Below are 22,425 nucleotides of genomic sequence, written 5' to 3'. Positions count from 1 at the left end.
GCCACACCATCCTGTCCTGAGCGCATTGCGCATATGCTCCTATGTGGATAATGCGACGATATAACCCCTCATCAGAGATCTTAGTCTTTAGAAAAAAGCTGTCACACCTTGCACCGCGCCACTGGCCAAGAACACCTGCTTACTCCCCACTACCTGCATTTCACAAATGTGTCTTCCATAACTGGAGAAGCCTTCCTCTATCAGATCACTGCGAAAAGCCCAGCCTGGGGACATTGATATCACCCAACCCAGTACCATGCAGTGTTTCCCGCTACTGCCAAATCTCCCACTTCATTGCCAACAACCCGGTGGCACCCTTAATAGCCCTACTAATCGTTCCCTTGTGCTACTACTCCTCCTATTAGACTACTAAAAGAGGTGCCGGTAGAGTGCTCATGTACCTGGTGCATGCAACATATTCAGGCTCCTGAAACTGTATGGATGAAGAAAGCCTCATATATGGTGGTAAGAAAGTGTCACTGGTCCTATGATGGCGCATGCTCGGAATAAGATTCAGACCCATCGCCCATATTTTTGGGAGAGAAAGTTCCCATAAAAGTAAAGGCCAGCTGCGTTGGACTCATCTAGGTTGCCAAACTCAATTTTGACTTTCACGTAAGCAATGTGGTTAAATCAGGGTTTTACCATTTCACGTTCCTCAGCAATATAATTTCTATAAACCAATACAAGCCACCATTGAAGATATACTTATTAAATCCAAGGCTAGACTATTACAATATCATGTATGAACGTTTTCTTAATTTCTGCTACAAGGATGACAAAAAGCAAAAACAACAGTGAGGCACCTGTGTTTATTTTTGTTGCTTAAATAAATTTCAAGCCATCTCAGCCCACCTTGTGAACCACCACTGAATACCAATGTGTTACAGAGTCACCTTTAAGTGAACCAAAATCGGAGATAAATGCCATGAAAGTACAGCTCACACGCTAAATCAGTGGTCTGCAAACTTTGGCTCTGAATATGTTTTGGACTACATCTCCCATCAGGCCTAGCCAGTATCGTCAATGGGTATGAGACCATGGGAGCCGTAGTCTAAAGCATTTGGAGAGCCACTGCTTGGAGTCTGCAGTTCTAAATGATCTGTTGACAATGCACATCCAACTGTTGTTGACAAGAGCCAAATGCAAGAAACGCAGAAACTAATGTTGTTTCCATCACTGCCACCGGACAACTTGTGCTGACAATCTGAAGCAAAACCAAACCTTGTGCAATTCAGAATGGTCGTCAAAAGCCACCTCTCCAAAACACTCCCATAAGTGCCAATCAGACAATACTATGGGCCTCATTACACGGATGGCGGAGAACCATGGTGCTATTAGCCATGGTTCATACCGGTAAAATACCGGCACCGCCTTGGCGGAAAGGAGAATTACCGCCCCATTCCAAGGTTGGCAGGGCGGTAATTCCCCCTTCCACCATTGCCCTTCCCCATTCCCATTTTTGCCCCATAGGGCATAATGGGAATTGGGAAGGCGGTAATTACGGTACCGTAATTAGCTTCCTGGGTCCCTTTGCAGGCGTTAAATCCCCCAACCCGCAAAGGGACCTCGTAGTAAGGTGGTAAGTATTTACCGGTACCGGTAAATCATTACCGCCATCCGTGTAATGAGGCCCTATGACTTTGTTGCCCTTCAAGCTTAACACTAGCTGCCAATAATGCTTGTTCCCCTCATAATATGCAATCCATGTCTAACTTTTCATACAGTTCAAGGCAGTGTAGCTTCCCAGTGTTGCTAATGATCTGTCTTCACAAAGAAACAAGGTATGCAGTAACAAGGGAAACACGTTCTCATTTCGATTCTGGATCAATGCCAGAAATGTTTAGAGTAGCTCATGGTGAGTTCCATTTTCAAAGACTGACCCCATCTGCAACTCAATGAGGCCTTTGTCCTGTATTGTGGTGAACACATTAATTCACACGGATGGATTATGACAGGATGAATTGTGCATTGTGTTTCTGAAACTAAAGTAGCACCTGGAGGCATTCAAGCATTGGCTCATCAGCTGTTGTGGACTACAACTCCCATCCGCCTTAGCGGACTTAGTGGGGAACTATGGGAACCATAGTTCAAAACATCTGTGGAGTCACAGATTTCAGGCCTCTATAATAGGAAGAAACCACACATCCTAGTTGACAGGATTGTGAAAGAGCTATTATCATTTTAGTTCTTAACCACACTCCCCCAACCCTTGATCCATAGAGCTCCCAGATCAGAAACACATTTGCTTTGTCGAATTCCACAAAGCTTGTGCCAAAGAACATTGACATGAACATGTTTCTTTTCAATGTTTTCCTCCAGATCACTCCAGCATGTTATTCAAAATACACTTCAGCCGTAACATTGGGTTGTATTCTCGAGCGCAGTGTGATTCCCTGTAGTGTGGCCTGGAGGAAATTGGATCCGTAGCACAGCTTTTAGCTGGGAAAAGCGTTTGCTGGAGGGATGATATTGAGGAGAGGCTCCAGTGAAAGTCTCCTGTCTGCAAACCAGCCTACATTTCTCATTGAAGCTGCGCTGACCAAGAAGGATATAACAGACAGAGGACGGAAGTTAGTGGTCCTCCGTAACACCAAACAGCAACAGTACTCTATGTTCGCAGTTATCCATCCATTGTGCAAGTCAGAGCTCTGCATAGCCGGGCATAGCTTTAAACTGCTGCCGGACTCAGTGGTGCTCATGGCACTGAAAAGGAGCAGTCTGCTGCAATTCGACGCTGCATGAGGCTCACATATCTTTGCAGTAGATCCACCTCCATTACCGAGCATCCTTTGCTGGTAAACTATCATAAGTGCTCTGTATTTGACTTCATCGTGTTTCACATTTGCATTGGCCATTCCTTGTCATGTTTTGAACAGCCCTTGCAATGCATTCAACATTATCATTACACTTGGTTTCCATGGTTGATCTTTCCTTAAGACTAAAGCATGAACACAGACATTTCGGATGATTCTTGGGTATGATGTGATTTTTAATTCTGTTGATTGAAAAGCACACAAAGTGACAGGGGCATCTCTCAATTGCTTTATTGAAAGGGTTTCTGATATGGAAGGAGTTTCCCAGCACTACACACCCATCGTCTTATGCAAGAAGCATTGACATGTGCTTTGGGATGAGTCACATGCTAGTCTAATACAAGGGCCTGAAACCTTTGGCTCAGAAGATGTGTTGGATCACAGCTGACATGACTCCTAGCCAGCATAGTCCATGGCATAGGGGCATGGGAGTCACAGCCCAAAACATCTGGAGAGCTGCGAAAGGGAAGACTGCAAGCAGTTATACAAAGGGTTGACACTAGACAAACAATTCACACACTTTGCCCAGATAGTCTCTTTTCCAAAAGTCTGATAAGGGAATGTCCAGGTGGTGTAAGGAAGCCTCTTCGGGCAATGGGCCGTTTGCTCACGCTAACCAATATGAGGCCCCCGGGGGGTCTCCCTGCTGGTATCTCCCTTGTAACGGTGCCATCAGTAGCTGCTCACTCTTGCCTTATCCCAGAAGAGGCGCTCTGAAATGCCAACCTTCAATGATGATATACAAGGGTGTACCCAAAAATCAATCCATATACCAATGATATGATAGAGTATTTATAACGCGCTTAATTCCCAGAGGTTTCTAAGCGCGGACCCGGGGATCAAACCTGTGTTGCTCCGTGTCGCCTTGCTTCCAAGGCGAGCATGTTGCCCCCGAGCTATCCTCCTGAGAGGATGAGGGCATCAGGTATTGTCTTAAAGGTTCAGACTATCAATCATGATAAAACAAACAGACAAATAAAGTATAGGCGTGCAGCATAATTATGCTGGCAATATAAGAATGCCCCCATGTTTTATATCAGTAAGCACACATGCATGAAGCCACCGAGTCTCAGACAGTTATATCAGAGTGACTGTTGCCTCAGGGAGATTTAGCAGATGAGAGGACCTGTCAGCAGCCCTCAGATCTTCACTTGTACTACCATGTCTATCAACCAGAGACAGCAGAGTCAGTGAAGAGTGATTATGGGAGTTGTAGTCCAAAACAGATGGAGAGGGCACAAGACACAGAGCACACTAGTCAAACGTTCCATGAAGACGATTGGATTGCACTCACCTAGCGAGAATCCTTCGACAGTCATACCTCTGCATACGCGGTTAACGATCTCAGGCAGGCACCTATAAGAGAATAAGAACAATGATACACATGACAAAGGGCAGAGCCATTAGCTTAGTATGTTAACATAATCAGTAAAGACACTGCTTGCATTTCTCATACTTGGCATATGCGCCTTTACCTAGGATATATCCTGTGGGTGAGGTAGGGCTCTATAACACGCCCCCTCTAATGCCAGGGACATCCATCCTGTGAAAATATACACATTAGTCAATACAACGGAGGTGCTTCTGAAAATCAGAATTGATGGCGCTGGACAGAAGTGTGAACCCTGATGAGGGCACTCTTGAAAATGCATTTAAGCCGGGAAAGACAAGGTGATCATGAAAAATGCTTCATGGTGTTGGTAAATAGGAAAATCGACTGACAGCAGGGGCGTTCTGCATGAGTGGAGTAGACTCGCTATTGCATAATTCATGACCTCTCCCCCGATCCCGGAGCATAGCTAGGTGACAGCAGAGGGACGTGGAGTAAATGGGGCGTGCTTCCTCACGCCCAGTCTTAAGCAGCACCCTGTATGTAAACAGCCGCTCTGTAAATGCAAGATACACATTAAAAGCCACCACAAATCCACTGAATGTTGAGGCAACCTCTGTATGCGGAAGCCAGGCCAGAGATTTAGCTCAGGGGGTTAAATATTCGTTGCAGAAATGTGTGTGTTTGTCACAGTTCCGAATCGCATCTGAGCTAACACCACGTTAGATCCGTTTCAGGTAGAGTAAGTGGATAAGCAATAACCCCTTGTATTAAATCATGAACGTGCACTTCAGTGTTGAGTGCAGGCAGTGGTGTAGCACAAAATGTGGTGGCCCTCCAGCTGGCCATGCTAAGAGCCCCCACACTCACGTTCGGCAACAAAGCATGGGTCGCGCCACCCCTCAGGCCGGCCCGGACCACCACACATGCACAATACACGCAATGATCATACTGCTGCAGGGGCACGCCACGCAATGTACTAGGAGAAAGATATCAATATGTGTTTTAATCAAACCTTACATCTTTCAACTACTGTAGAAACAATAGGGCTGTGCCTGCTCCAGGCACCCAAATGTACTAGCCAACTGTGTGTGTGACCTGTACTATTATGCAAAATAATTATACAATAAGAAAACATGTTCATGCTGGCTTTGCAACATTCACTTTTTGGCTTTGCCCTTAATGCTAATAAAAATCTCCTGCAAAAGAAACAAAAACATGTTATTGCTGGCCACACAAATGCTTGCCCACCTGCTGCTTTGCCAAGCATGGATACTCTTCAAGTGGACGTTGACTTCCACGTCAGTAAAACATGCAAAGCTAAGGTAAGGAAACATTTCCTTGTTTGATTTCACAAATGCCTCCACCCACCAGGTAAGAACACACATCATAGTGGTCTTGCCCCAAATGTGAGTAAAACATTCCACATCAAAGAACATGTACATTCTGCCTGCTTGTTGTGCTATAATTCCCCTACCCCAAACACCCCTCCATTTAATTATATTCATCAAGTTGACTTTTCCCAGAAATGCCAGTAAAACATGTAAGAAAACATCCATGTTCCAATGTCCTTTTCCTGAGTGCCAAGCTTGCACGCACACATTCATACCCATTCACCCATTTTTTTATTGAAAGAGCATAAACATTTCCTACAAATATACCAGACTAACCGAGTGCAGCGAGGGAGCCCAAACCATCCAATCGGGCTTTGTGGGTGTCCTCCCTCAACCCCACAATGATAAATGTTTGAATGATGGATTAAAACGGTGCATTATACGGCATACTTTCTGAGAAAAAAAATGGCTAAACCCAGATTGATTACAATTGTTTTTGTAGGGTAACGTCAATTCAAAAATCCAGTGCATGAAAGTCACCGAAAGCGCAAAGGAACCTTACTGCTTTTAATCATTTAATGCTTTGATATTAAGAAAGGCCATGCCACAATAAGAAAGCCTGTCTAAACTGATGGCAGAATGTAGGCCAGTCTAGGTATGTAGTAATAAACATATCATAGTAAAACAGTAAAACATGCCATGCCACAGAGAGTCATACCTGCACTGGTTGCACCAAAATGCAATACTTGTCATTCTTATTTTATCACAGATGCCCAGAAAAATACACAATGGGCCTCATTACGAGGTTGGAGGTAGTCATGCCCTTAGAAAGGGCATGGCTACCCCCAAACTCGGGTTCGGCTCCAGGTCCTGCGAAAGGTGTATTCCCGGGCCAATCCGACCTTGGAGTGTCCGGTAATTTCCCTTTTGCAGGACCCAGAGCGGGTCTGACCAGGCGTCCAGAGCGGCATCCATGAGCAAACTCGTAATGTTGCGGCTGGGCAACAACGGCACTGGTAGCGCCGGTAGCACTCCCGGCGCCGTTGTTGCCTTACCGCAACAGTCGTAATGAGGCCCAATGCCACTTTGAAAAAGCTTGACTTTCTGCACCCAAATTACAGTTTTCAGGATTTCTTTATCAGAGATGCTCAGTAAAAAAAATGTCAACTCACACTAAGATAAGGCTAATTAATAGCACCAAAATGCTAGTCCAGCCACGTAATAACACTTATGATGCTTACTTAATTATAGATTCCCTGAGAAATATTACTTTCCACAGTAAGACATGGCTAGACTGGCTGCACCCATATGCCAGTCTAGATAGGAAATAACACTTATCATGTTTACTTTACTATAGAAGCTCAGTGAATAAAAGTCATGCCACAGTAAATATATTACTAGACTGGGTGCACCAACATGTGAGTCTAGCCACTAATAGGACATATTATGCATGCTTATTCATGGATGACCATTAAGATTTAGCACACCAACACTAAACTCCACCCACCCTGCACATCCCCTCTACCTGCCACTCCCCCTACCTCAACCCCTAAAATCACCTCATTGGCCCGGTATTTCCTTATGTATGAGGCACCCTGTCTCACACGGAAGTACTGGGATGAGGAAGAGTGGGACTAGGAGTCATTAAGATTACAGATAACTAAGCCAGGCATTACCCTCATGTCCCGCTACTTTGGCCCAGTATTGTGTATGACGTAGGCTACCTCATACACGAGTACTGGGACGAGGACGAGTAGGGCTAGGAGGAATGAAGATTACTGCTAAGTAATCCTGACCTTAAACACAAGCACACACACATTCACATGTGTGCCCATTAACCATACACTCACACATGCACACCCAGCCACCCATACATTTACATGTGCACTCATGCACCATACAAAGATAAACATGTACAGCCTCAGCCACCCATACATCATGCAATCACTCACACACACATGCACATTACATAATATATGTATAAAGACACAAACCTACATGCACGTACATGCATTTACACAAAATACATTGGGCCTCATTACGAGTCCGGCGGTAACCGAGCCGGAAAAACCAGCAGGTTACTGCTGGACTCGTATTACCATTCTGCCTCCGTGATTCCCGCAATCACCGGGGCATTACAACCCCAGTGATCTGGTAATTCCGGAGGCGGAATTCGGTAAATCCTCATTCCCATGGAGTCCCATAGGACATGCTGTAATGGTGCCGGGGTTTCCACATTGGCATGCAGGCGAGTGGTGTTAAACCCGCCAAGTCAGACCTGGCGGGAGTGACACCTCCCGCCTGCAGAACTCGAGATCAGCCGGTCCGGAAACAACGCCGGTGGCGGGTTTACGGCAACCGTTATTTCCGGACCGGCTGACTTGTAATGAGGCCCATTGTCTTACCTCCCATAGGACTCCATGGGAATGGGAACACTGAAGCACAGGCACCTGCCGGCATTTCAGTAATTTATCTGCCGGTAGAGGCCTGAAAATACAAACAGGTCAGGCCTGCCAGTTGTTCACTGCCCCTAATGGCAGACACTGAGTAACCTGGTCCGGAATGATAATTATGTGTTATTTATATAGCGCCTAAATCCAAAGCGCTTTACAGAGCACATATTTACATACAATATCATCCTATCTAAATTGGTACTCATTTATCGACCTTGGAAGGATGAAAGGCTGAGTTGGTCTTGCCAGGATTCGAACCTGCGACCTGCTCAGATCACAGCAGCGAGCGCTGAACCCGCTGAGCTACTTTCTGGCTTAATAAAATGCTGGAGGTTTTACCAGCATTTTTTCTGTTCTATGTTAATCGTAATGAAGCCAAACTGGCTGCCACCCAAAAATCCGAATCACCTTTGTCAAAAATAGGCTTTCAAATAATATGTTTTTTTTCGACATTGCATCAATCTTTGTAATCACACAAGAAGAACCACTTATCTTACATTATTTTTATCAGAGTTTTAACATGTGAAAGTGCATAGCAACTTCTGAATATCCTATTCATCTTAACCTTACATATGATATAGCCATAAATACCACAATACAAGGTGGGCGGTGCTGATTACTGTCTGCTAGCCCGTGCCATGTAGAGCGAAGGCCTGGTGAGGGGCGGGGGGACATTACCAAAAGCGTACAACCTACATAACGGTGCTTATCTTTATTAGAACAACAGGGCTCCCTCCTCACAGGGTGCTCATCATTTTTCTTTTTTTAAAGGGAAACTGCAACTGCAATAATCACGCATGACCTTTTTTACCCATAAAAATAACTACAGACCAAGATGGCTGCCATGGAGGACAGCCAAGGCAGTTAGTACCTTTCGTAGTTATGTGACAGCCATGCAGAGGAACTGCGTATGCAAGGCCAGAGAGAAAAGGTGAGGGAGGAGATTGAGGAAAGGTGGAAGTGCGGGGTGTGAGAGAAGATGGAAAGATGAAATGGGCACGAACCACAGCAGTGAAAAAAATCGCAGACATTCAAGGAAGATGCAAATTTGGCAGAGAGAATGTATGTGGCCACTATGGCGTTCATGCCCTGCCAGGAGGGAAGACATTGCCTTTAACAGACCGCTAGCTCAGACTGTGGGCCATTAAAGGCCATGTCCGCCCTCCTGGCAGGGCATGAGAACCATTCGCACCCCAGGGATCGTCCGGGGTGCAAATGGCTTCAACATTTTTCATCGGGAGATCTGCGCTGCTAGCGCAGCCGATCTCCCAATGAAAGAAACATTATTATAATTGCCCACCGCCATTTGGAAAAGGGACTAAGTCCCTTCTCCATTTCTACTGCAGTGGCCAGACAGGAGGCGCTCCGGGGTCAGAGTGCAATGCTCCGGTCCCTGTTACCTCCCCAAAGAAAAAAAGGAAGAAAAAAGTGCCACCTGGGGAAGGTCCTCTGGTGGCTGTGACAGCGGACAGTGATTGTGTATTCTTGCCTGCTGTTCCAGCCACCTGATTGGCTGATCGCTCTTGCCAGGATGTGAATGATGGAGTGTCCCTCCATTCCCATCTACCTGACTAGCCACATCTTCTCCTCTTGGTGCTAATCCTTATGCCTTGGACTTTATTATCAATGGCAAGCCTTTGCACCGTTATGCACACCAACTCCTAATCATAGAACACATATCTCTACCCATTGCTATGTTATTCTCCATCTTCCTTTGTAATGCACCTTCCTTCCCCCTCACAGTTAACTCACACCTTAAGCTTCTACGTATGCTTTCATATGGCTATCTGCTTCTCCTCGCTCAAAGCTAGTTTACCTTCCACAATTTCGCCTCTCGATTTGGTGCGGCATAACAATGACTATGCTTCTTCTGACCATGGCAGAGTTTTAGGGCTTTGCATCATGTATTGTTGCTCACTAATATGCTCATCACAAAATGCATTGCAGCAGAAAGGTGAAGCCTGCTCCTTAGTCTCTCTGCTGATTGTTATTTGTTTTCATTGCACACATGAGATAGTCCACTAAGTGCAGATTGTCAATGCCCTAATCTGGGAAAGCTGAATGCATGTTGCATGGATTTCCCGGCATTGATAAAAATTCCATGGCACAAGGCAATGAAACATCATTGAACATTATGTCTCCTTCCTTATCTCACAGGACTTCTTCCCCAGTTACCCCTACACAGAAAAGCCCTTGAGTACAATTTCAAAATTTCAAAATTACTCCATTTACTTACATTTCCAAAATGATATATTAGATCAAGTCTCCCTAGTCTAAATAAACTATTTTTTCAATTGCCCCCCTGATTCAATCCAAAATGAGGCTGTGTTTCACATAAGACATAGAGCACGGCTTTCCAAGACCGGTCCTCAGTAGCCAGATCCAGTACTTGTTTTTTAAGGAAAACCACATAAAACACATGTCATTACATTAAATCAGAATGGAAGATATTACGTTGTCAGTGGTTATATTAAAATCCTCGTTCAATGGCGCTGCCAAGGCTGGGACCTGCAGTTACCTGACATGAAGTCTCTGTTGGTGCAAACACTTCTTGTTACAAATCTTCTGCAAAAATAAATCATATCTGTTACAGATTTGGGATACATTTAGAAAATCATGTAGTCATAAAAATGATTGACATTTCTAATAATAGAAATAACTATTCCAATTTAGTAATAAAGCTGAAATCTGGGGATATTACCAAGTGGTAACGGTTCTCTGCTCCAGGTAATACGTTTGAGCGAAGTGAGGGTGCTTAACGAAGGCCAAGGGATTTTACCACCTTGTAATGGCCCAAGGAGGGGGGCAGTTAAATAGACAATGAACATGTAGTGTCATTATTGGCATGCAGGACAATGCCATGAAATTCAATCAAATCCATAAACAATGTTAATGTAAATGATATCCATCAAATTTGTAAACCCACATTCTTCTACCATGGACTCAGTGAAACATGTGTAATGTGTATTTGTACAACTATATTATACAGTAATAGCTATACAATAACAGATACCCTGTTAACAAGGAAACAGTGCTATATCAGCCAGCAAAAGTAAACAAGTGTCTGCAATACTTGTAACGTCTTTATACAAGAAATGTATATGCTTGCTTGACACTGCGAGATTAATGAATCCGCATTGTAATATGGTACATGTGTAAGAAGATGTAAAACATATGTAATCTTGTCACCAGTGTAATGAATGTATACGTGTCTAATTGTCACTGACATTATGACAACAATGCTGATCACTCATGATAAATCACATGACCTATAACGGCAATACCAATTATATCCACACTGTAAATTTAGAATTAGCATCACATTATATTGCACCAGGTGTTATTGTGAATCTGTATCTGTCACTCATTAGGCAAGAACTACCAGAACAACACGTTTTAGCACAATGATCCACAGTACATCTGTACCTACTACTACTGGGCTGCAGCACTATATAGGCATACAAATAAAACAGATAGATAAAATAACAAGGACTATCCAATATCAATACAAAGAACAACATGGCCCCTGGAACGCAATGACATCAACATGTCGATGATCTCATCGCGTACCGATTGCCGGTACTAATTTGAGAAATAAAATCAACCGGGAGCACAGGAAGCCACATCGCTGTGGTTCTGGTGTCCATTGAAAACACTTTGAATTACAAATAAGGCAAGATTGATTTTGATATTTTGAATAACATAGGATAGATGTTCAAAAAGACAAGGCCTAATTTTAGGAGTCCCTCTCACAGGCCACAAGGAAAGGAAACCCCTGAAAAAGCATAAAGAACAGAACAGAATAAGGAATGACTCACCTATTTGTAGATGAACTGAAAATTCAGTCATAAGACACACTGGTGAAAATTGTCCAACTTACATTGCAGGTACACAAGGGGTTTCCAGATGTACATTTTGCATTTATTGTGAGGGCACTGAAGGTGCACAGAAGTGGAAACGAGCCTGGTAAATATGCTACGACTGTTAAACATGTGATATACCAAACAAAATCAATGCAGCAAATATTTACATGACTTGTTTAAAATTATTTTTCTAGCAACTGTCCCCGAAGATGGTCATTAGGACTGAAATTCATTGTACACCTAAGAAAAAAACCTATGTGCCTGTGAAATAAATACTTCTGACTTTTAATATGTAAAGACCAATGTGTTTGTGAAAAAAGAACTTCTTTACTTTGAACGTGAATGTATGAAAAATAGTAATGAAAGCTCTAAATGTACATGAACTCTAGGTGATACAACACATAGGTCCTTCCAGACGTTTGGGTTATTCTACCCAAACCAAATCTCACAGTTTTAGCTTTTAGAACATTCCGCAGGATCAGGTAGAATGTTTTGCTCTGTGCTGCTTTACAGGCTGCAGTTCAGGTCAGAATGCTGGGATGAGATCTACACCAGATATTGCAGACTGCTTTTCTAGCATCTGATTGTCTGAGAGGAGGCCTACAATGAAAAGCCATTATTGCCCTCTGCCATTGCACTGTTTGCAATGAAAATACCAAGATTCCAGTGTGCTAATTATATTTTTTCGATTTACATAGCACTTTGTTCGGGATTGTTCCAGCCTCTAAGCACTGTGATAATCACTGTTACCCACTTGTGGCACTGTCTTGTTGCCAAGGCCAGCACCTTGCAATTGAGCTATCCTCCCAGTTTACCGGAGTCATCGTCTCCACTTCATCTCAGCGTTTCCATTGTTGGAAATTTGAATCGTCTTAGTGAATCATTGTTGCTTTAATGTCATTATTTATGAAAAATAAGCCCATCGGTGTGGCATAATTATTGGCTCACTAGCATGAACCAATGAGAGATAGAGTAGAGACTGGGCTTAATATTTCTAGGCCAAAACAATGATTAGAAAAGCGAGGGGGCCTATACAAAATAGTATTTGTCAGCATGAACAAATGTGGCATTTGCAGCCCCAAACGGCATTAATTCAATATGCAATCTTACTCATCATCACTCACCACTAATGGAATATATATTCTTACAAATCATTCTTAAAGAATTCGTCAGACACAAGCAATTGGAAACATTCTTTGGCAAAGCGAGAGAGACAGGTCCAAAACATGCGCCAAGTAAGAAATCATATTAATTTGGGCAAAACATACGTCCAGTGCTAAGTAGGATTGTTATATGGATAATTTCCCAAGCTGACAGTCGGGAGCGTTAATTGACCCAATTAGCAAGAAGATTAATGGTACAATGGAACACTACTCCAGAGACAAGAAGGCAGTGAGCACGTCCTACTGCCTCGCCTGCGTTACTTGTGACTATTGCCATTATCCTGCTGGTTTTGAGGATAAAGTTGTGAAAACGGTAAAGCAGAATACCTGGCAGCACACACGTGCATGGGTCATGCAGGAGAAGTGCAGCATAAAACTGGGAGAGAACCAGAGGCTCGTCTCGCAGCAGGAGTTCTCTGCAGAGGTAGAGTGTCCGCATGTGTGCATCCTCACACCTCTAGTGTGCAACCCTCACTGCTGAGTCCAGAGGTGTGCACAGGAGGATCAGTCACCATTGCATGGTGACCGTCTGAGATCTCTTGAGTATGAAACAGGGCCGTGAACTGGGCGCTGAGCCTCAGGGGCGGGGCCAGGAGGGGGGACTTGCAGTTTTAGCTGCTGTTGATCTGTTAACAAATAAGTTGAGTTGAACTCAACTTCTTATTCCTGGGAAAGACTTTCTTGATATTTAAAGGGCCAGTAACACAAAGTGGTCAACAAATCAGGCAATGCCAGGTGGGAATTAAAATGGTCCTACGTTTTATAATGTGATCTGTGAAGGTTTGGAGCGCTATTCACAGATGGCATGACCAGCTAAGTAGGACGATTGGCCCTTCTACATACCTTAGACTGACCAACATACTATGCTTGGCTTCTCTGGTCGGACAGCACAGTGAGCTGTGCGCTCGCCCCTGATATCTGAGTGCAGCCTGCTGAGGCAGGTTCGAATCCCGGCAAGGTCAACTCAGCTTTTAATCCTTCCGAGGTTGATACATTGAGTATCACTCTGTGGGGTAATAAGGCCATCTGTTATTTCAGCGCTCTGTGACCCCTGGGTGTGTAGTGCTATATAGGAAATAGATCCTATTATCCTATAACCCACCGATGCCAGATCTTGATCTGCTTCATGATAAACATGCTGGAACTGTAATCCTCTGCTCTTAAGACCACCCAGACACGTGTTTCTTATGTGTATGGGAAGGATATAAAATATGAGCCCCTGGAGGTCCGGGCTCAATAGCAAATCCCCACTCTGGAATAAAATGATGAGCTTTGTCCTATATATAATGTGAAATACTGTTCCATGTATTGAGGTGCACCAAGAACAGTCTTTGCTGGTTGTAGGAGACACTTGCAATACCTGACAGACATTTAACAACAGAATCAGCACTTTACAAATTTGGTAGAACATAGAGAGTTCTGAAAAACCCAGGCAAATGTTTTAGTGCAAGGGATTTGAAACCTTTGGCTCTCTGTATGCTTCTGAATACAATTCCCATCAGCACTAGTCAGCATAGTTAATGGTGAAGGATCATGGCAGTTGTGGTCCAAAACATCTGGAGTGCCCCAAGCTACAGATCAGTTTCCTAGTGATAAAGAATCACTTCGACAAACCATTGTATGCTTTAAATACGTTTAGCATATATTGTTGTGGCCAGAAACATGGCTGTGAATAATTGGAACCCTGATAGCTTCCCACATGAGATGTCTGTCTGGATGGGTTAATTCACCACAAACACACAGGCAAGGGCATGGCTCCCAAACAAACGACAATTACAGAAATCAAAAACCTCAGATTGGGCCAAAGGCCTCACGCATGGCAAGGAGGACGCTTAGATACGTGGAAATGGACACACCGGTCCTCGCCAAATCACCCATGTCAATTGCTTAGCCTGCAGGTCCTGGAGAGCTTACAACCTAAACTAAAGAAGACCTGAACGGGAATTGCAACCTTGTTAAAACACTCAATCAACAATTTCACAATAGAATTAACGGAATTAACTTGAACCAACTAAACACTGACAAAGAAGACCTACAAAAAGCAACGTGGACATATTGGCAAATGAGATGGAACATTTGAATGGGAACATTGATGTTAATGAAAAACGCAACTGTGCACTTTACATTAGGGTTTCAGGGCTGCCGGAAGAGTGTCAGATTGGTGGCATGGGAGCATTCTGAGGGAATGTGTTATGAGACCTTGCGATTTATAATTGGAGCAGCCCAAGCGCTGGCTACCCGCACTCTGTACAGCGCTCCTCTGCTCTCGAGCCATGTCCACATATCAAACAATAACATTAAAATAACATAGACTGAAATCTGCAAGACTACGTTGGAAACAAATTTGACAAGTAATTTGAAAAATGTAATATTTTACTGACCGACAAAATATAATCCAATTAATCTACAATAAAAGCTTTTTTTTAAATGGAGGGCTCAAAAATGGTTTCACCAAATGACATTGAAAAAATAAGAAAGAAAAAGCCAAGCTAATGTCAATGAGACTTACCCAGAGCTGAAGGGAGAGACATTAACTTAAACATGTCACATCTACCAGTGCTGCATATCCCATTATGGAGTTCCCAACTATCATTCACTACAAAGACAGAATGTATACAGATGGAACTTTTAAGAATATGAATTGCACAATTATTTTGTATATTGATATTCATAATAATGGGACACACATATTCTGGTTCTGTGTTTCTCAGCGTTGGAAACTGCAATAAAATAATGTTCCTCTATCACACCTTTTCAGACCTCATTCTAAAGGATAGGGTTGTGTTTCATGTAGTTCAATATTTCAGTTGCTGGAGTCTGAATAGATGGAAGTCTGATTATTGTTGTTTGTGGATTATTGTGTGGTGGGGAGTGGTATAAATGTGTCGGAAGAACTAATAAGGGGGTTCTGGAATCTTTCCATGTCAGGTGACCAGTGATCTATAAAGATAATGGCTCTAGAGGGCAGGTCAGCTCAGTTAGGTTGGTTCCAGTCAGTTGTCATCCGCTGTGTTTCCTAAACTTGCAAACCAATGAATACATGACCTCTGTGACCCATCACTGGAACCTGATTTTTCAATGTGGGTGGCGGTGCTGCCAGGCAGGGACAGGGAAAGTCACAAAAGAGAGGGAACCAATGGCCATGCAAAATGGGTAGCATGGAAGACAATGTGGCACATGGGGTGGCAGAGGCAGGCATCTGGAGAATGGTGAGGCAGAAGAGGCCTGGAATGACGCACGGTTAGTGTGGGTTTGCAGGAGCGAACAGTGAGGACAAAGGCAATAATGTAGATATAACACATGTGGAAATTAAAACCTAACAGTTGTCAGGAATTGTTCGAGGTCTGTCAAATAATGACGTAGAGTATTGACCAGAAGCCCAAGCTCCTGATTGGCTGTGAGGATCTAATAATTCAAGTCCACATGGACTGATATAACATTGTCATGTTTGCACCTGTATGTACCTATTCTTTCAGTACCCTACCCATCCATATGTGCCATTGGACTAAGGATTCAATCTAAGGACTTGCCCTGCTTATGGGATACGTGTAACTGGATCATAGCCCCCTGATGCCTGAGGGCTTGTGTGTGCTGTATAAAAGCAAAAAAATAAATAAATACATAAATAAAATAAACTCATCTTCCTTTGTATAGAGTCACTATGCGCTTTGATGTAGATAATTACAATACTGTAAATGTAATTTCTGCTGGCAACACTTTAGAGGAGGTCTCAAATAAAACCTGCACACCAGTCACCCATTTTGAAGTACCAGGAACGTTCACACCAAAATATGTGACTTATGATGAGCAGATAAATCAGCAGAGAGCCGCAGTATGGCTCTGCCCAGTACCTATCAGAAGAGCAACACCTATTGAAGTACCAATACCAAGAAAACCATGGACAGTAAGGTATCCATTATGGAAACCTTACCAGCAAATGAGACGAAATGAAGATTGCCTAAGTACAGTCCCGGAAGAAACCAAAAAGGTCTTAATGGAAGACGAATGGTGACGTCACAAGGACCCAGAATGACGTACACGTAGAAGAAATTACAACCCGAGAATGACAACCAGAGACGAAACGCCATGGATAAGGATATTGTGAACCTAAAAGAGGAGAACAATGTTGAAATACAAAGAAGCTTAAACTGTAAACAGGATGAAGATATTCAACCAGCTAACACCTGTACATATGCTTGGAACCGCAAGAAGGCTAAGAAAACAATGCGGCTTGCAATGCTAAGTAGAAGAATAATTCTGCAAGCGCCATTATACATAATCCACCTCAAAACGAAGCACAGTATTATAAGTGTAATTCCACTTTGCAAACAAAGCAGAATCAACCCAGGTTACTATAGGCCGAATGAGCAGAGATTCATATTCTAGCAAAACGAGAAGAGACGGCTGAATCGAAACTCGGCAGATGCAACTCGTGCCAGGAAAGCCAAGGTCATACTAATAAAAGGAACAAACAGTAGCTACATATAATTGAAACTTAAGAACAGAATATCCTGTCTCTGAAAGGTCAAGATAAGGAGGTGTAGGCAGGTGGCAAGCTGAATAAGAATCAAATGCACAAATTAAGAGAAACTAGACAAATTCACGGCGTTGGAAGCACGTGACCATCCAAGCGAGGAGAAGCAGAAGTTCACACCTACGCTTGGCATCCACACAGGCAGACATATCGGAACTTTCTCAGACAGAAGATGCAGTTTTGAGGACAACCACAGTAACATATTTGAAACATATTGTTGAAGTGATGATTGATTGTAACCTTAATTGGGGAAAGGCCGGGTAACTAGGGGGCACTCTGCACCTGGCTGACCATTCTGCATGCTGCTAAGCAAAGTGGAAATTTATGCATGGGGTTGGTGCCAACCCAATCACAATGGACCAAATAATCTAGGGTCCTATAGTTGGTAGAACCAATGGGACGTCATACTGTTAAGGAAGGGATTAGACGCCCACCTGACGGTGCTTACCCAATGCCCTCTCTCCGTTACCATATACAGATATAGTACCTATATTAAGGTTACCTTTTTCTAACCAATATAATTTCATATTAACTTTTGAGTGTTAATATGTCAATTATGATGAGTTTTCAGTATAAATGCTATGATTTTTATGAAGTTCATTGGAGTTGCAGAAAGAAGGACAATCACATCACTGCTGATTTCCATGACTCCCCGTTTTTTGTACTTGTCATTAAACAGACTCCTTTTGCCAAACCATTGAGTTGTCCTTATTCATTGGTGTTGGAGTAATAAATCTGCACACCCATCCAACTCAAGGGTGCAGCTAACTCGTCTTAAAGTACTTTCGGAGCAAACCTCGGCTCTATGGGCCGGCTGGGAGTCTCCAGAGTACAAGACCCACTGCCTTCCTGTGGGGATAAATATGCTCAGAAGGTTAAGTAAGGACGTTGCTGCATCTTGCTACTCTCCCCGACCCCGCATATGTAAGCAACAGCAATAGAATGCTTTGCTTTTCCATGCATTGTATTGTGTATGCCTGGAAGAGAAAAGCCCTCCTGTTGCGCTTCTCGAAGTTGAATTAAATACTCAAACAAAAATGTTCAGATTCCTTTTAGTTTTATTTAAATTATAATTCTGACAAAAATTGGGACATTAACGTCCAAAAGTAAAGAAAATGTTTACTTAGGCAAAAATAGATTGTTTTGAGAGTATCAAAAGTTGAAGCTTTTAGGACAATGTGAAATCTTGAGTTGTTTTCACTAAGATTTAGTCTTTATCCTTTGAGAAAGTCTTGTGAAATCTTGAGTTGTTTTCACTAAGATTTAGTCTTTATCCTTTGAGAAAGTCCTTAGTTAGATGCACTAGGTCTTGTTTGTAAATTTAAATAAATCCTTGTTAATTTGGAATCTTTATTGGTTTGGAGTCCTTAGTTAAATTCACTAAGTCTCATAGGTTAAGAAAGTCCTTGTAGGTTGAAAGTCCTATTGAAGTTTAGATCAATGCAGTGGATACTTCAATTTGTAGTGTTCCCTAAGATTCTAATAGCATGGGAACCACGTTCCTTGGCTTGAAAAAATGTTTGTTCCTCAACAAGTGTTTCTCCGCCGCACGGTCGCGGTGGTTCTTCAGGAGGAAAATTAGATGAATTATCAAAAGGTGTAGAATTATGGTCAAGTCAAATTGGTCGATGGTGTTGATTCACTTAAGTTTTGGTAGAATGAATAGATTCTGTTTGATCTGGTCATTAGGATTCTAGTGTTCCTTCTCGTCGAACTAAAAGGAATCTGAACATTTTTGTTTGACTATTTAATTCAACTTCGAGAAGCGCAACAGGAGGGCTTTTCTCTTCCAAGTTTGTCCTAGCCCAGGTCAGCCTCTGTGGCATCCCTCTACTGCAGCATCTCTATCATTACCATTCTGTATCTTTGCAATATTCTCCACTTAGAGCACCAACACTGTTTCAAAGGCTGAACCCTCTTTTCTACTATTGTGTATGCCATTTGCAAATACGAGACGCACATTCAAATACCTGGAATTCCACAGCGCGCCTTCGGATTAGCCCAGTTACACATAGCAGTGCACATAAAGTACAACATTTGATGCATGTTAAAATGGGAGCTCTAGCACATTCCGCCACTCAGGAACATCTTTCTGGAATGTCCCCATAGGCTGAACCTAAAATGACATACCTCCACCTGGAGTGGAGGTAGGATTATGTAGTCACGCCATCTAAAATTACCCAGAAATCCTATTCACTATCAGCCATTATGACACATTGTTAAAACGTATATTGTTTTTTGCCAATATAATCATGCTCATAATGCAGCATGAGTTTGACAAAATGAGTCGCTGTAACGAGGGAGGGGGCAGTAATAACACATGCTTTCCTAGTGGCAGACACATTATGGCTTTTGGGGTAAGTAGTATAAAAAGCTATAATAATAATAATAATAATAATAATAATAATAATAATAATAATAATAATAATAATAATTATAAATAATAATATGAATAATAACAATAATAACAATAATAATAATAAAAATAATGATAATAATTATTATTATAATTATTATTATTATTATTATTATTATTATTATTAGCTGGAACTCATTATACGTTAATGTTCAATGGCCACAAACATGGCATTTTTTAAAATCAAAATACATGAAGGTAAAATTGTATTTTCGTAAAGTGATTATGACATATATAATTTGCTAATTTTCTAGCAATTCAGCATGATGCAGAATATGTATTGATATAAGGTAGGCTACCCTCTTGATATGTTGGAACAACCTTTACTCCACTATGCAGCACACTAGTAGTGGGTAATCAAGCCCCCTCCTCCTCAATCTTCCTTCACCATTATCAAACTGATCTTCCCAGAGTTCTCACACAACTTAATTCCACACTGTAACACAGAACACTGTTTAACTATGTACATGCATACATGCCCCAAGCTATGGCATGTGGGGCTGTTCCATAAGTAAACATTATATACAATATATCACATGCACTGCATTTCGATATAACACACCTGCCACCTTTCACAGAGTTTAATTCATATTTCTCTTGGCAATCCTGCACTTGTTCCATGTTCTTCCATCTTCCAGTACCACAGCATTATAAAATACTTTGTGGGCCCACTGTGGGACCCAAAATCTATTGTTCCTTTTCTCGACCGCCCCTGGTTTCCTCACATACAAACCCTCACCGTCCTACACCTCACACGTCTTCACCCCCTTCAGGGCATCAAATCTTCCCTTCAGGCATTGAGCCTTATCCTCCACAACCTCTCTCAGTCTTTGCCTATCCTATTCCATATATCCGGACCTACCCAACCTTGGTGTACAAACCAACGTGTGTGCTTTCCTCCTCAATGCCTCCAACCGTACCAGTCCAGTGCTGGAATCTGGAGCCAAACTGTAAGCATACACTGGGCCTCATTATGAGGAAGGAGGTAACCATGCTGCAATTTGCGGCATGGCTACCCCCATTCCGGGTGCCGGGTCCGTGTTCCCTGAATGGGGACGTACCGGGCCATTCCAACCTTGGAGGGCCCGGTATTTCCCCATTCAGGGAACCCAGATCCGGTCCATCCCCATTCTTATTTGAGCCCCCATTTACTCAATGGGAATGGGGAGCATGCTAACCACGGGCCTGCTATTGACAGGCCCGTTGTTAGCATGCTGGGCTGCTCGCGGGACCCGCGGTAGAACCAGGCGTCCTTAGCGGGTCCCGCGAGCAAACCTCGTAATGGGGTGATAAGGGGTTACCGGCTTCGGCACCTTTACCGGTGCCGTTAACCCCTTACCGCCCTCCTCGTAATGAGGCTCAATGTCATTTTTACCAACTCCTCCAATCCAATCCCCGCACCCAAAGCCATCCTTATGGCTTGTATAAGGGAGTGATTGAATATCTCGACTGCTCATTGGCCTCAGGATGATAAAGAGACACCTTGTAATGCACTATGTCTACTCACTCCAAAAACATCTCCATCATCCTACATGTCAGCTGCACCCCATTGTCTGTTAGAATGTTGCTTGGATAACCCTCTCTCTGAAAGACCCCATCCAAAAAAAACAATAACTGTCGGTGTATCTGTTTCAAACACTCTCTATCTCCACTCACTTGGAGTAAAGATCCTTCAGCACTATCACACATTTCCTTCTGCCTCCTTCACTTCTGATAGATTGTAACATGTCTAAAGCAGCAAACTCCCAACGCATCTCAGGCAACTCCAGTAGCTTCAGATGTTGAACACAGTGTATAATCATCTTTTTTCTGATAACCTACAAAGAGTAAACTCCTTTAGCATTTGTTCCATCCGAGAATCTAACTCTGGCCACCAGTAATCATCCCCAAGCCTCCCTTTAGTCTTAGTCATGCACATATGGCCCCCATGTCCTGCTTCAATGATTCTTGCCCTCTCACCCAAATGCACAACAATGCGACCTGTCTTTCACAACATTGTCCCTTCAATGCTAAGAACTTCCTTCCATCCACCCACTCCATCTTGCCTCAACAAATTCGTTGACAAGGCTAATTTCATCAACCTCTGCAGTGGCATTCATCCACTGCTGCCTTCCAACCAAAGCCTCACATACAGAAAGCTCATGTCCTTGCAGATAAGCAACCCATCTAACAATCCTTCAAGAAATTCCATTCAAACCTTGCTCATACATATTCCCACCAGTGGTGTGAGGAATTTAACCATCTGCATGGTGGGCATGCACTCATCTGGGATTTTTGCAGTTTTTAATTAAATTGAATGATGGTGGACCAAGTTCAGGAAAATGTATGGGGCTAATCCACACACATTTTCCTGTGCACACACCAGAGGGTGTACTCTGGATGGATACAGCCTATAGGCACAGTCCACCCTGCCATATTCAGTTGGAATGTGCAGCCAGGAGTAGACTATGTCATCATATCCACCCTGCTATTTTGATAATCCCTTCAGCTGGTGGCAGTGATTAACATACCAATAG

General features: G+C 43.0%; 1 protein-coding gene across 5 annotated transcripts in view; it reads right to left on the bottom strand.

The window, feature by feature from the left end:
- The window catches only part of LINGO2 (leucine rich repeat and Ig domain containing 2), a 5,916,036-nt gene that overhangs the window by 2,366,861 nt on the left and 3,526,750 nt on the right, over positions 1 to 22,425 (bottom strand). For all 5 annotated transcript variants that reach the window (XM_069630911.1, XM_069630909.1, XM_069630914.1 and 2 more), the window contains one exon: positions 4,111 to 4,172. The gene's annotated coding sequence lies outside the window, so the exon portion shown is untranslated. The remainder of the gene's footprint in view (positions 1 to 4,110; positions 4,173 to 22,425) is intronic.

This window comes from Ambystoma mexicanum, chromosome 6q (genome assembly GCF_040938575.1).
Source record: "Ambystoma mexicanum isolate Mex_15411 chromosome 6q, UKY_AmexF1_1, whole genome shotgun sequence".
NCBI lineage: Eukaryota > Metazoa > Chordata > Amphibia > Caudata > Ambystomatidae > Ambystoma > Ambystoma mexicanum.
Note: the sequence above shows the minus strand (reverse complement) of the source record. Positions and strands in the feature narration are given on the sequence as shown.